At 30.3% G+C, this 13,833-nt stretch overlaps 1 protein-coding gene across 1 annotated transcript in view; it reads right to left on the bottom strand.

Moving 5' to 3' along the window:
* Window positions 1-4,837, bottom strand: part of LOC143063416 (uncharacterized) — a 33,141-nt gene extending 28,304 nt beyond the window's left edge. The window contains exon 1 of the mRNA XM_076235559.1: window positions 4,679-4,837. The gene's annotated coding sequence lies outside the window, so the exon portion shown is untranslated. The remainder of the gene's footprint in view (window positions 1-4,678) is intronic.
* Window positions 4,838-13,833: the final 8,996 nt, after the last annotated feature.

The raw sequence follows: 13,833 nt of genomic DNA, 5'->3' as shown, positions 1-13,833 counted from the left end.
GTTTTGAGATCAGTTTGACAAACATTGCATTAAGGCACTTGACATCTAAAAGTATTATGACCTAAAGAGCCTAGAAATAATTTCATTGAAATATATCGGTAGCGCCATTAGTAATTACACTTAACAGGTAGTTCACATCACTGTCACTTGCATTGAAATTGTTGTCGAATGCATTGTCGATCATGAGAACGAGCAAATAATAGGTAATAATACATTTTGGACATTTACCTGCTTTAGCCCCGTAGTCAGCATTTTGATGTTGACATGAATATCAATTTTTTTTATATGGTCATTTTTATAAATTTACTGATTGGAAAAGTATTAATCATTCGAAATACTAAGGATTTTCTTATCCCAGCCATAGATTACCTTAGTCGTATTTGGCATAACTTTTCGTCAATGCTCTTCAACTTTATATTGTTAGGCTTTCTAAATATTTTGATCTGAGCGTCACTGATGAGTCTTATGTACACGAAACGCGAGTCTGGCGTATCAAATTATAAGCCTGGTACATTTGGTCACTTTAAGAAGGTAACATGTTATATACATGTAGATATAACGTATAGATTGATTCATATTTAATTTATTTCCATGTTAATAACATATTTGGTTCAATACCTATTAAATAAGTTTACTGGTTTTTTTTCATAGACTATTTCGTTTTTGTGACCAGCCTTTGAAATAAATCTGTCAAAAATATTATCAGGATTGTTGTCAAGCCCGTGGTCAATTTTTCACGAACTTGATAAATGAAGTCAATGTACGCTAAATGTCTTTCCTAGAAGTGAGACATATACCACCGTGAGAAATGCTTGTTTCGTTAAAATTTCTAAGCACTTTTCTTTTTCATATTTAACAGAAACATTCAATCTCTATGAACAGGGAACCCTATAGGGGATTGTAACAGACACATTTACAGATATGCTCATAAGCTTTAGCACCGTATTTCCTTATGACACCATAATTTTATCATGCACCATTCGAGATATTAATAACACATAAGGTATAAACTTGTAATATGTTCTGATATTGAGCTCTGGGAGCAGTTATTGATCGGAAATCGTAACTTGTTGAAACACATTAAAGGGCTTATTTTTACATTTGATTCTGAACGCTCAATGAAACCTTGTAATAATAGATTTTAAAGGAGTTTTTACTGCTGTTCACTTATTGATTCTTACAAAATTTTCGCCTTCAAAAAATGAAAGTATTTCTCGATCTATTAACGTGTTTGCATCTTCTTATCAACAACAAAACCCTACGATAGCTTTGTATAGGATGGGTTTTCATGAAGATAGTACTTTTAATCTCTCTGTATTGATAGTTTAGAAAGTGATGAACAATTGTGTTGTCATCTGATGTTATACATGTGAACCAATTAATTTTTTATTATAAAATTTGTTTAACGAAGATGCCATCCGTTATATATTTCGACCAGTTGCAGTTAATAAACGAACTTAATGCTTAAACAGTTCAGAAGCCTATTAACCGATATAACCGATATATTTTAAGATGGTTCGAATCTCTTTAACTTATCATAAGACTACCGCCCTAATATTAACCAAGTATGATATTCTCATGAGTCTAACTTTCGTAAAATATTATTTTAAAAATCAGGCTTATCTCAAAATTCAAATAGAAAACATATCTCAAAAAGACATAAAATATTTTATTGTTTAGACTAACAGCTTATCCACGTCCTAAATCATTTTGGCGTAATAATATATTTCTTTAGAGGCTCATTAAACTGATTGACATTTTTGATTTAAAATACCAACAGCCTGTTGGGCCAATGTGGGATTATTTTATTAAGATGATAGAAAACAAAACAATCATACAATGATTTTATATAGAGTCATTGTTCGAATTGTTCGAATGTATTTGTACAATCAGATATTCATTTGAAATTCTTAACTGTAGAAAAAAGGTTAATCTTTATCCGATCTATTTTTGTCACCCCGTCCTTCATTTTGACTCTGGTGATTTAATTTCTAAGACAAAATATACTACTTTAAATTGATTAGTTGGATATATGTATAATTTTCAGTGTTATATTGTCCAGCACTATTTCAGTAGATGCATTCGTATGACATAATAATGCAGTGACAAATGGATACTATACACTAAGCCTTCCAGTTATCATGCTTTTAAAAGTTATAATACTCCACTCATTGGCCGTTCGATAAGTTCAGTATTTCTGTGATAATAGATTGTGCCGTTTCTAGATTTCTTTTGACTCAGGTCAGTTTGGTACTTGATGATGTTTTTTTCAACATTTATTTTTCTTTTCATTACACATGTTTCGTACTTTTCATTCTTTATTCAACTCTGTACTTGTACCAACGTGTTAACCTTTCCAATTGAATTTATTCCAGGAAAGACTTTCTAACGAGATAAACTGCAGGAATGATTTCAAACGAGATGTATTGCAGTGACGGCTCTCTGGTGATATATGTATTGCTATTGTGAATTCCTGTGTCATATATTACTGTAGCGACTTTCTCTTTGCTGTAGAGAGTTTCCACTAATATGTGTTACCACAGAGATTTCCCAATGCCATATATTACTACTGAGTTTCCAATGAGATATTTTACTTCAGAGAGTTTCCAATGAGATATGTTTGTCTCCTTTGAGGTACATTTATTGCTCGTATAATATTGAGAAGAAAAAAACATATCTTACCATGTATCAAGTCAAGAAGACAGTTGGTTTCCATTCGTTTTAATATGAAACTTGCATAATTTTTTTTTTCCTTGAACTTTTTGATAAAATACATGTTTATTCTGTATTTTAATCGTTTAAGAGATTCATAACACTTTCCATACAATGTATTCTGTATAAATAGTGTTGTAAGCCGCACAGTACATTTTATTGAATAAATGCTATCTTCTTTGTATTAAAAAGTGTATAGTGTCGCACAGACCATTAAAATTAAAGTACAGAATAAACATGGAATTTATTAAAAAAAAAAAATCACAAGAAATTATGCAAACTCCATATTAAAAAATGATTTCAGGTGATTCATATAAAATAATGGGGAGTATCGGACTATTAGTCATGACATCTATAAAAAAAAACAAATTAAAAAGTATATTTTCTATTTTATTGATAGATGTCCATTGAATATACTCTGTGTTGGAAATAACAGGATAGTACTTCACAGAAAGAAACAAGATGTCTAATAGCATTTTGAAAAAATGTCATTCGTCCAAACCGCGTTTCTGGATGTACCTTAATTTTATTAGGAACACTTTAAGTCGAATATTTGAAAGCCAAGGATGTATACGAAACGAAAATTTCAAAGAGTAATATGACCAAAAGGAACTACACACAATAAATACATATATGATAAGCTTTGCCTTATGAAGTTAAAACTTAATCACAAGTAAGTATTTTTCGACGTGTATTTATTCCACCTAACAAAAGTTCCCTTTTGAAACTTTGTTATAAACTATGCAATAATATGTGTTCCGGTTGGAATAAATATCCTATAACCGTTATTACACAAGGAATACATACTGTGATATTTGTTCCAATGGAAATAAAATTACAAATATTTTTTTTCCCACACAATGAAATTCCTTTACCAAGATTAGAATATGACAGTTGTTTTCCATTTATTTGATGTGTTTGATCTTTTGTTATTGCCTTTTGACAATTGTAAGGACTTTTCATGTTGAAATTTCCTTGGAGTTCGGTATTGTTTTTATTATACTATTCAATAACATGTCAGTGCCATCTGACATAGCCTCGTGGATGATAAAGAATGACACGTTTTTATTAATAATCTTGGTATTGTTGGGAAAATGAGGAATAAGGTAAATGATTAAAAACCTTTCGGAGACTTCTAGGTGATATAGATCATCACTAACGAAGACTACCAAATGGTTGCATACAGTGAACTAAAAAAAAAGCATGTTCATAAGATGTCATTAACCATTCGCGTTTAAAAAAAACTTTAAACTATATTGTATTGAAATAATTAACATATATTGTAATAAATAACCTTTTCTTTGTATTAGACTTAGTAAATAACTGAAATTTTATACATGTGCCATCCAACATACTTTGCTAAACACTTAGTACATGTTAAATATTTTTTTACTATCTAAACTTTCATTTCACAATTCAACAGTGGTCTTTTGATGTTTTCTTTTGGAAAGAACTTGTCGGTTTGCTACCCATTGTTGTTGTCCGAACAATTTATTTTACCTTTGGAATTTTATTTGGTTGAGATATTTAGATAAATGATAAAAAATAATGTCCAATAAAAAAGAAATTTTGAGTTGATTAATAAATTGCACATTGGTGGCAAATATTATATGTTACAAATATGTAAATGATTTTTACGATTCAATTAATCAAATCAATTTTCTGTTTTTCTCTTTCTGTATGTTTCTATGCCAACAGTATGGGTCCTTTTTATTATAAGTATGTTATTAATGATTTCGTATGAATGTTTTTTAAAAGTATGAATGTTTATTAAAAGTATGAAAGTTTATTAAAAGTATGAAAGTTTATTAAACGTTTGAATATTTATTAAACGTATGAATGTTCATAAAACTAAAATGTATTTCAAAAACATCTTGGTCTTAAGAAGTCCCTTTAAAATATTGCAAAAAAAGTATTATTTTTTCAAAGGGCACTTTGTTTTTAAATAGAGAAAGTTATTACTTACGGTTCCAATTATGTCTTGTTCTACTCCTCTTCTGTTGCTGTTAATGCCAATGATATAAAGTTAATTGTATGTAGTCCTTTTTTGATCTTTTCGTGTATCGGTAATCTACAGAAATTTACTTTTATATGGAATTGCCAATAACAGGGCGTGACTATTGACGCAGACCGCCTTACGCTTCCCACAATACATACGTCGACTTATCGTTCCAGTCTTAGAAAAAAAATTATAATTAGTTTCTGGATGTCTCTATTAGCTTTTAACATTGAATTTTTTTTCAAGTATCATATGCCTCCTTGAGAAAAAGCTTTTAACGATTTAAGCGTAGGTGAGATAGATATATATTTCAGGCCTATTGAAAGAATGATTTCTCAAGAGAAAACTAACTTGCGAATCAAATGTAAAGTTAATAATTTATTTTAAACGACAACTTCTTGAAAGCGTTATTAGAGCTATAATTGAAAAGCAAACGCATCTCCTGTAAAAAAAATATGGTGATGAAAATATTGACTAATTTTAATCAATTATCTGAGTAAAAATTAAGGTGATAATTGGTATATTTTTACCGGACATTTAATAGAGTTAAACGTGTTACATAGGAAGAGAAACTTTATATATTCTTTTATCCTATGAATATAATATATATTATGAAGGTTTATATGGGGCTAATGCATTGTAAGTTACCATCGTGCAAGTATTATTTAGATTTTGGACATTGTAGTGAACAAAATCAAAAGTACAAATGTATTATAAATCTTTTCATGACATCCTTTTGATTTTTTCAAGGCACGAATTTGCCAAAGATCAGCACTTCTAAATTCCTTCAGATATTTCCAATGATATCTTGTCAGATATTTCAAGTATGACAATTATGATTAAGAGAAAAAAAAAAGGTACGAAAAGAGAGTGACGATTTAATGAAAACTGACTACAGGATTATCAAAAATATAAACGGTCGGAAGACATAGCCTTGCACTTGATAAGGAACATTCCGATTTGAATTTTCCATAGAGTACGGTATTTTCGTTATCTTACTTTTTGTATAGAAAACATTAGATCGAGTAACACGAACCCCACAAAAACATGGTGAACTCAGTGATCTCAGTGTGTAACATTAGATCGAGTAACACGAACCCCACAAAACATGGTGAACTCAGAGATCTCAGTGTGTAACATTAGATCAAGTAACAAGAACCCAACAAAAACATGGTGAACTCAGTGATCTCAGTGAAAAACACTTTATTCTTTTGCTCAACAAAATTAGTATAATTCAATTGAATTTGTAGAGAAAAAATTCCTCGTAGCATGCCTCCTACTTTAAGCACAATCTCTTCCGTATGCTGAGAATATTGAACAAACAATACAAAAATATCCTGTTTTAAGAGTCTTGTATCGCAGGACATTCTGAACGTGTATACCTAATAGACGAACATATGATGAACTTACAATATTTTGTTAAGATCAGTTTAGAATATAGTTCTTCTTAGGGATTTCTTTTTGAATATTCCAAAGATCTTCAACAAAAAATTAAATGAAGATAACCTCCTATTAGAAACTTTTCTTTAATCCAAAAACAAATGCATAAACAATAAAATATAAACGGCCAATATTTGGGTATGAGCTTATTTCCACACCAGTATTTCGTGGTCAGAGTTTGTGGTTTTTTTACTTTTTCTAATTATAAGGCTTAATGCTAAACAATATGCATGGTCTTGATTTAAAGAACAGCTTCTATGTAATTAACTAGTAATAATTAAAAGAATACTCGAAATTTGAAATTCAAATCGTGCCAGCTTCAATTTGTACATTAGTTGATTGGTATATCTATGAATGAATATATACCTGTCCAATGATTTACACCTTGAATTTTAGTAAATAGTGATTAAAATGCGCATCAATATTTTATATTCCTTAAGGGTACGGATGAAACAATAAAATCATTAAGGGAAATGTATGCATCCGGATTCTTCGATTTTTAAACTATCATTAAATCTATAATCTATGCTCCTATTGAATATTGTTCTATGGTACTGACCAGGATACAATTAACCATCATCATGGAGGGAAATGCATCTTTGAAAAAAAAAGTTCAAAGTGAAAAATTCAAAACTGGTTTTATGACTACTGCAAATTGAAAGAGGTGGCCATCTCGTTTTTAGCAAGAGTTCGTTTGTTTTTATTTTGTTTACTTTATAAACAGTACCTACAGAATTTAGCTCTTATATTTACAGTTTATTGAATATTTTTCTTATCATTATTTTGAACCTAAACATAAACCTCTAAGCACCGAATTTCAAAAGTGAACATGATACGTCATTACGCTGATACGCTGGCATTTTTCTCGGCATTCGGTATTTTTGTGATTTTACTTTTTGTTGTTAACCTCTAATAGCTGATGCGTTCCCCTCGGTTTTGGTTTGTGTTTGGATTTGGTTCAGTCAAAAAGATTTATGACTATTCAACAGCGGTATACTACTGTTACCTACATTTATCTTGTAAAATATGTTTCTCCCAATTATTCATATTACAATATATTTATATATTAAATGACATAACTGTTTGCATGTTATCTAAAAATTGGTAAATATAGTGTTGATTTATTCTATGATCCATGCAAGTAATTCTGTATCGTTGAATGTCTTTATTCACGTATGTTGCTTTCACACACATAGGTTGTTTTCATGCAAATTGAGAAAACATCATTTTGATTTTTGATGTTCCTTTTTGAATTTTCCTCGGAGTTCAGTATTTTTGTGTTTTTACTTTTTATGATACGATGATCAGTGTTTCTATCAATAATAGAAAAAGTACCTGGAGAGTTTATACAAGCTGTTTTGAAACTGCTTCAGAACCATTTTGAGTACCATTAAAAAAAAAAAAACCATGAATTTTGATAAAGATATACACGAGGCTATAGTAAAGTCAAAATCTGGTGATCATTTCATGTAGTTGACAGAAGGATGGTCCAAAATAAATATGTGTATACACCATCAAAAGAGAAGGCCAACCTTTTTATTCCTTTAACGTTGACTGATGCCTTTCTTACCTTCTCATGAGTCTTTTGAGTCTTCTTATTGTACTTTATATGAAAACTAATGGAACTAGCATTTTATTGCAAAATTTAAATGGGTATTTATTGTAACGTAATAACAAGTACGCTGAGACATACATTTTCAAACATAAGAATTATCTATTCATTGTTTTATTCATGATTCACTGTCATAGTATCCATCAAATACTAATTTGAAATTTTTAAAATACCCTGTATCATCACGGCATGTACTGAAACTCAGTGAATATACTTTTGTACTATTGCAAATAACTCCTCCTCATTTAAGTGACTTTAAAGAAAAATACTTATTGCAACATATCTGATGAATTACAATAGCTTTTAATAAATCATGGACACACGATACTTGTCGTCGACTGTAATATTTAACAACATGGGCGTTGTTTTGTCATCTAAGAAAACGTTGTTTTTTTTTTGTTTTTTTTTTTTTGTTGTTGTTGTTTATACACGATTCACTTTTGTAGTTTAAGCTTGTTGAAACCTTTATTTTCTAAGGAAACAACTGATATCAGAGGCATCAGTAGTTAAATGCTGTTGAAATCTCTCTGTTAAACAATGTTCTGCATTAAACTCTAAAGGTATATAACCGTCAATATGCTTCTCTCTTATTGAAATGTGACAATAGCTAACATATTGAACATAAGGGAACAATAAGTGGCCGTTCTATATATGTACAAGATAATGTAAAAAACAAATGATAAGTATTTCATAAATATATTTAGCGTAAAGCTAAACAGATAAAAAAAACTTGAATCTTTTCCAAAAACCGGAAACACCCAAACATAAGATAAACAAAACAGTGCAACAATGACGTTACGTCCTGTGAGAAATAAAAAACGCTACACTTTAAATATTTATAGTTATTTTAACGATAATTGTATTTCAAATAAATATATACCAGGTCACGTCCACTTGTACTTTTGTCCATCTGATGAGTTGAGCCTTTTTCAACTGAATTTTATAGTTCGTTCTTATGTTGTACTGTTATACCACTGTCACAGGTTAGGGGAGGGTTGGGATCCGGCAAACATGTTTAACCCCGCCAAATTATGTATGTATGTGCCGGTCCGAAGTCAGGAGCCTGTAATTCAGTGGTTATCGTTTGTTTATGTGTTACATATTTGTTTTTCGTTCATTTTTTGTACATAAATAAGGCTGTAAGTTCTCGTTTTAATTATTTTACATTGTCAATTCGAAGCCTTTTATAGCTGACTATCCGGTATGTACTTTGATCATTGTTTAAGGCCGTGCGGTGACCTTTAGTTAAAATTGAGAATGGAAATGGGGAATGTGTCAAAGAGACAACAACCCGATAATAGAGCAGACAACAGCAGAAGGTCAACAACAGGTCTTCAATGCAACGAGAAATTCTCGCACCCGGATGCGTCCTTCAGCGGGCCCCTAAACAAATGAATACTAGTTCAGTGATAAAGAACACCATACTAAACTCCAAAGTGTACATGTTCCAGACCGTATGAGTATTTGGACCGTACGCGTACGGTCTGGACCGTATGCGTACTTTTTCAATATACGCATACGGTCGGACCGTACGCGTACGGTCTGACTAATATTAAGAATTTGGTCAAGTTTATTAGATACAAATGTATATAACAGATCAACATAACTTGTATCTCAAATTAATATAAAAAGTTGAATAGTTATTGAAATAAAAACTTAATATTTTAATTATTTGTAAAAAATCAGGCTTATTTAATCTGTTAATCTCCTGTACTTAGCATGTCAGTAATTCATTAATTACAGCCCAATATGCTCATTGAAATTGAAGTTATCGGAAGTAAACATAATGTGGGAGGACAATTGTTTTAGAATATTTAGGAACTTTACAAAAAATGCATATGCAAAGGAACATGCATGAACAAAACATGTTAATGTTAAAAATATATGACGTTCCTTGTGGAATCAAGTGTCATCTTGGGCCAGAGTAACAAAACAGGATTCACGGATATAAAATTAAACAAATATTTAATTTTAATTGTTCGCTTATTCACTTTATCCATCTAATTGTAATAATAACAATTTGTATAACTAGAAATAAAGATTTTGATAAATGTTTGTTAACATTTAACCCATATGATCCCAAAACATGTATGGTCAGCTGGACCGTACGCGTATACTCATACGGTCCGACCGTACGCGTATGGTCGGACCGTACGAGTATACGTATACGGTCCGGACCGTACGCGTACGGTCCAAATACTCGTATGGTCTGGAACATACACAAGAAACTAAAAGTTAAAATAATACAAGACAAACAAAGGCCAGAGGCTCCTGACTAGTTGTTAATTTCTGTGTCATTTTGGTCTATTGTGGAGATTTCTCTCATTGGCAATCATACCACATTTTTTTTTAAATATAAATATCTTTAAACAAAATCATTGATTGTCGAATGCTTACCAAAGTTTAATGATATCTTGAATAGAATTGAATTTAACAAGTAGCAAGTCAGGAATATGACAATTCTTGTCCATTCGTTTTTGATGTGTTTTGTTATTTGAAATTGCCATGTGATTATAGACTTTCCAAATTGATTTTCCTCTATGTTCAGTATTTTTGTGATTTTACTTTTTTTCAGTTTTGTTATATGTCTATTTCTACGTCACAATTTTTATAGAGCGTGTAGTTTTCTATTTCTATTTTAGTTTTCATCGTTTGTATTGTAATAGCTTCCTATTTTAATAGTTCGTAGTAGTATACCATCTTGATAAAGATTTAGTCACTATTAAATATTGTTCTGTATATATGATATACCTAAGACTTATCCCTGATAACAGTACATTAAACAGAAAGGTCAATCAACTCATAGTGATAACATATTCAATTAATTTGTCTTCATTCTACAAGGAAGTTTAGTAAGAAATATCAAGTGATACCTATAAAGTGAGATGCTAATTTTAGTTGTTTTTTTTAAATTGCTTGGTTAGAGCCTTTAGACATTAGGCAACCTTCAATGATTAAAAAATTGATATTCAAAATTATATTTTTTTTCTTTTTATATAGATCCTAAGGCTTTGGTCTCAAGTGGTTTTACATGGTATGATTAAAAACTGTCAATTTTGAAACTAGGAGATGCCATAGAAAAATAGTAGATGAAGGATAAGGAACATAAAAAAAAACAATGACAACAACTATATTCCACAAATCATAATTGAAATCAAAAGATAACTCGAACCCCACTTAAGTTCGGCTAAACTTATTAAGATTTTTTTGTATTCTTAAAGTCATATAAAACGAGTAACTGGTGAAAAATAATATTTATTCAATTCCTAAACCAATGCATGTATAGATCAAAAACTTAGTCCTCTCATCTGTGCACGTTTTTTGTTTCTATAATGTGAAAATATGGCACCTAATCAATTTGCTGAATTTTGAAGCCGTAGTTTACCGATTGGCATCTTATAATAAACAATCAACAATGAATCATGCGTATTGTGATCACCGGATTTTTACGATTTTTACGAGAAGGCTCACACTCAAGATACTTGAATACGGAAAATATTTCGCCGAATTGCTTCCTGGAAGCAAGCTATTAAAAATAAGTAAATTTCTTCTAAATATTGACAAATTAAAGATTTTTCTTTAAAAATAAGTATATGTTCATAAGTTTTATTATGAAAACTATGCATTTAGTTATAAAAAACCTATGCATATTTTTTTTTTAATTTGAGGTTTCATATGACTTTAATACTTTTCAACTATATACTTATGTTGGCCTTTTAACCTTTTTATTCGAGTGTCATTGATGTGTCTGTTGTATACGAAACTCGCACCTGGCAGAAACAATTATAAGCCTGGTATCTAAAATGAGTTGTGTTCGTCAAATTATGATATGGCAAGATGTCGTATATTTAATAATTAAGGTACTGTTACAATATAACAAAAGAAAAGAAAACAATACAATACAATAAAAAGTCTTTTATTGTCAATTATGACGGTCAATAATTTGAGTAGTTCAATTTAGTTAAATTTTATAAAAGTGATTACATATTGATTACATTGATTGGTTATCATAACAATTAAATCAAATCAAATCTTTCCGTGCAGAATAATTTCTGCAGATGAGATAGATGGTTTTCTTTTATATAATATAACATGGATGAACAAACTATCGATGACTTAACTAAATCTATAACTTACAGAGAATTGAATTTTTCTCTTTATATAAAGTACACATTAATAAACTTTCTTTTTAATGAGGACATATTCTTCCGATGACATTAAAAATCTTATTATTTTTTTAACGACATTATATATGTATTTACCAAGTATGTTTGTTACAAGTAACCAAGCTTTTTTTTATTTATCCTGTAATGTTCAACTGATTACCCAGGTTAGTAATCAGCTACTGGTATATATTATCATACTATCGGTATAAAGACATCATTCGTAAATATAGCTCAACATGCAGACTTCTTATATGTTCAGGTATTTCACATCCAATTTTTTATGGAAATATTCTTTATAAAGCACAAAGGTGTCAGTATTCACCTCAGAAACTTACAAAACCTTTGAATAGACTTATTAAGAAGGGATATAATTACGATACTGTTGTCAAGTCATTAAAGATTGCATATTTTGGCGTTAATATTGAGTCACTGATAAGGTCTTTGCATCGGAACTAAACACAATTATTCTAAAAACAGTTGTTGGCATGACACGGGTTATGTTCTTCTCATATATGTTATGATGGTATGATACTAAACCCCTAACGGAAAGGATTGTGCCTGATGTTCATATGATGAAATCATAATCTTTCAGTCAGTTTAATTGAAGTCTGGAGCTGGCATGTCAGTTAACTGCTAGTAGTCTGTTGTTATTTATGTATTATTGTCATTTTGTTTATTTTCTTTGGTTACATCTTCTGACATCAGACTCGGACTTCCCTTGAACTGAATTTTAATGTACGTATTGTTATGCGTTTACTTTTCTACATTGGTTAGAGGTATAGGGGGAGGGTTGAGATCTCACAAACATGTTTAACCCCGCCGCATTTTTGCGCCTGTCCCAAGTCAGGAGCCTCTGGCCTTTGTTAGTCTTGTATTATTTTAATTTTAGTTTCTTGTGTACAATTTTGAAATTAGTATGGCGTTCATTATCACTGGACTAGTATATATTTGTTCAGGGGCCAGCTGAAGGACGCCTCCAGGTGCGGGAATTTCTCGCTACATTGAAGACCTGTTGGTGACCCTCTGCTGTTGTTTTTTATTTGGTCGGGTTGTTGTCTCTTTGACACATTCCTCATTTCTATTCTCAATTTTATGTGTAAGTTTCTTGAAATACAATTGTACAACATTATAGTTCAGTATGTTTTATTCTATCAATCGTCTAAACTTCGTTTTAGTGACTTCATTAATGGATTAGATTTCATTGTTCTGTTTTCGTTATATCTTTTAATGTTGCTTGAAATTTGATAATCGTTTACTTTTGTCAATTTTTGATTAGATATATAATATGATTTGTTTATATTAAATTTGGTGTATTTTGGAGGCATTGATTTTTTTTGTTTACCTTATTTAAGTAATTATATATATTAGATCTTCTATTTTCTCAAACAGAACACTGAAGAAGAAAACAAACTTCATCTTCAACTTCAGTGTTGCATAACTTACAAGTTCTATTTTCCATTTCCGAATGATGTGCACTGATTCTGAACTTATTGAGCAATCGCCTTTCATCCTCATTTAAAATTAATAGGTATTTTTCCATACAAATACTTTTTTTTGAGATATTTACAATTACTCCAAGAAATAAAGGATATCTTTCCATTTCAACCAATACAGCTATATTTGTAGATTCCATGCGTTATCCCATAGAACATTTACAGAAATTGACATGAATACTTTGTTGTTTCATATCCTTGCATAATTTATCTAGATTATGTTAATTTTAATTTAGTTAGATTTACAAAAGAAAATACGAGAATGGAAAATTAACAGTTGGAAAAGATTTCATTTTGTTGCATTCTCAATAATCCCTTCGGAGTCGATATATGAAGCAAAACTAACAGTGTCTGCGGTATATTTCTTTTCAAGTTCTGTGGAATATACTAGTATATAAACCTTAATTATTT

The sequence above is a fragment of the Mytilus galloprovincialis genome, chromosome 1 (genome assembly GCF_965363235.1).
Source record: "Mytilus galloprovincialis chromosome 1, xbMytGall1.hap1.1, whole genome shotgun sequence".
In the NCBI taxonomy this organism is placed as follows: Eukaryota; Metazoa; Mollusca; class Bivalvia; order Mytilida; family Mytilidae; genus Mytilus; species Mytilus galloprovincialis.
Note: the sequence above shows the minus strand (reverse complement) of the source record. Positions and strands in the feature narration are given on the sequence as shown.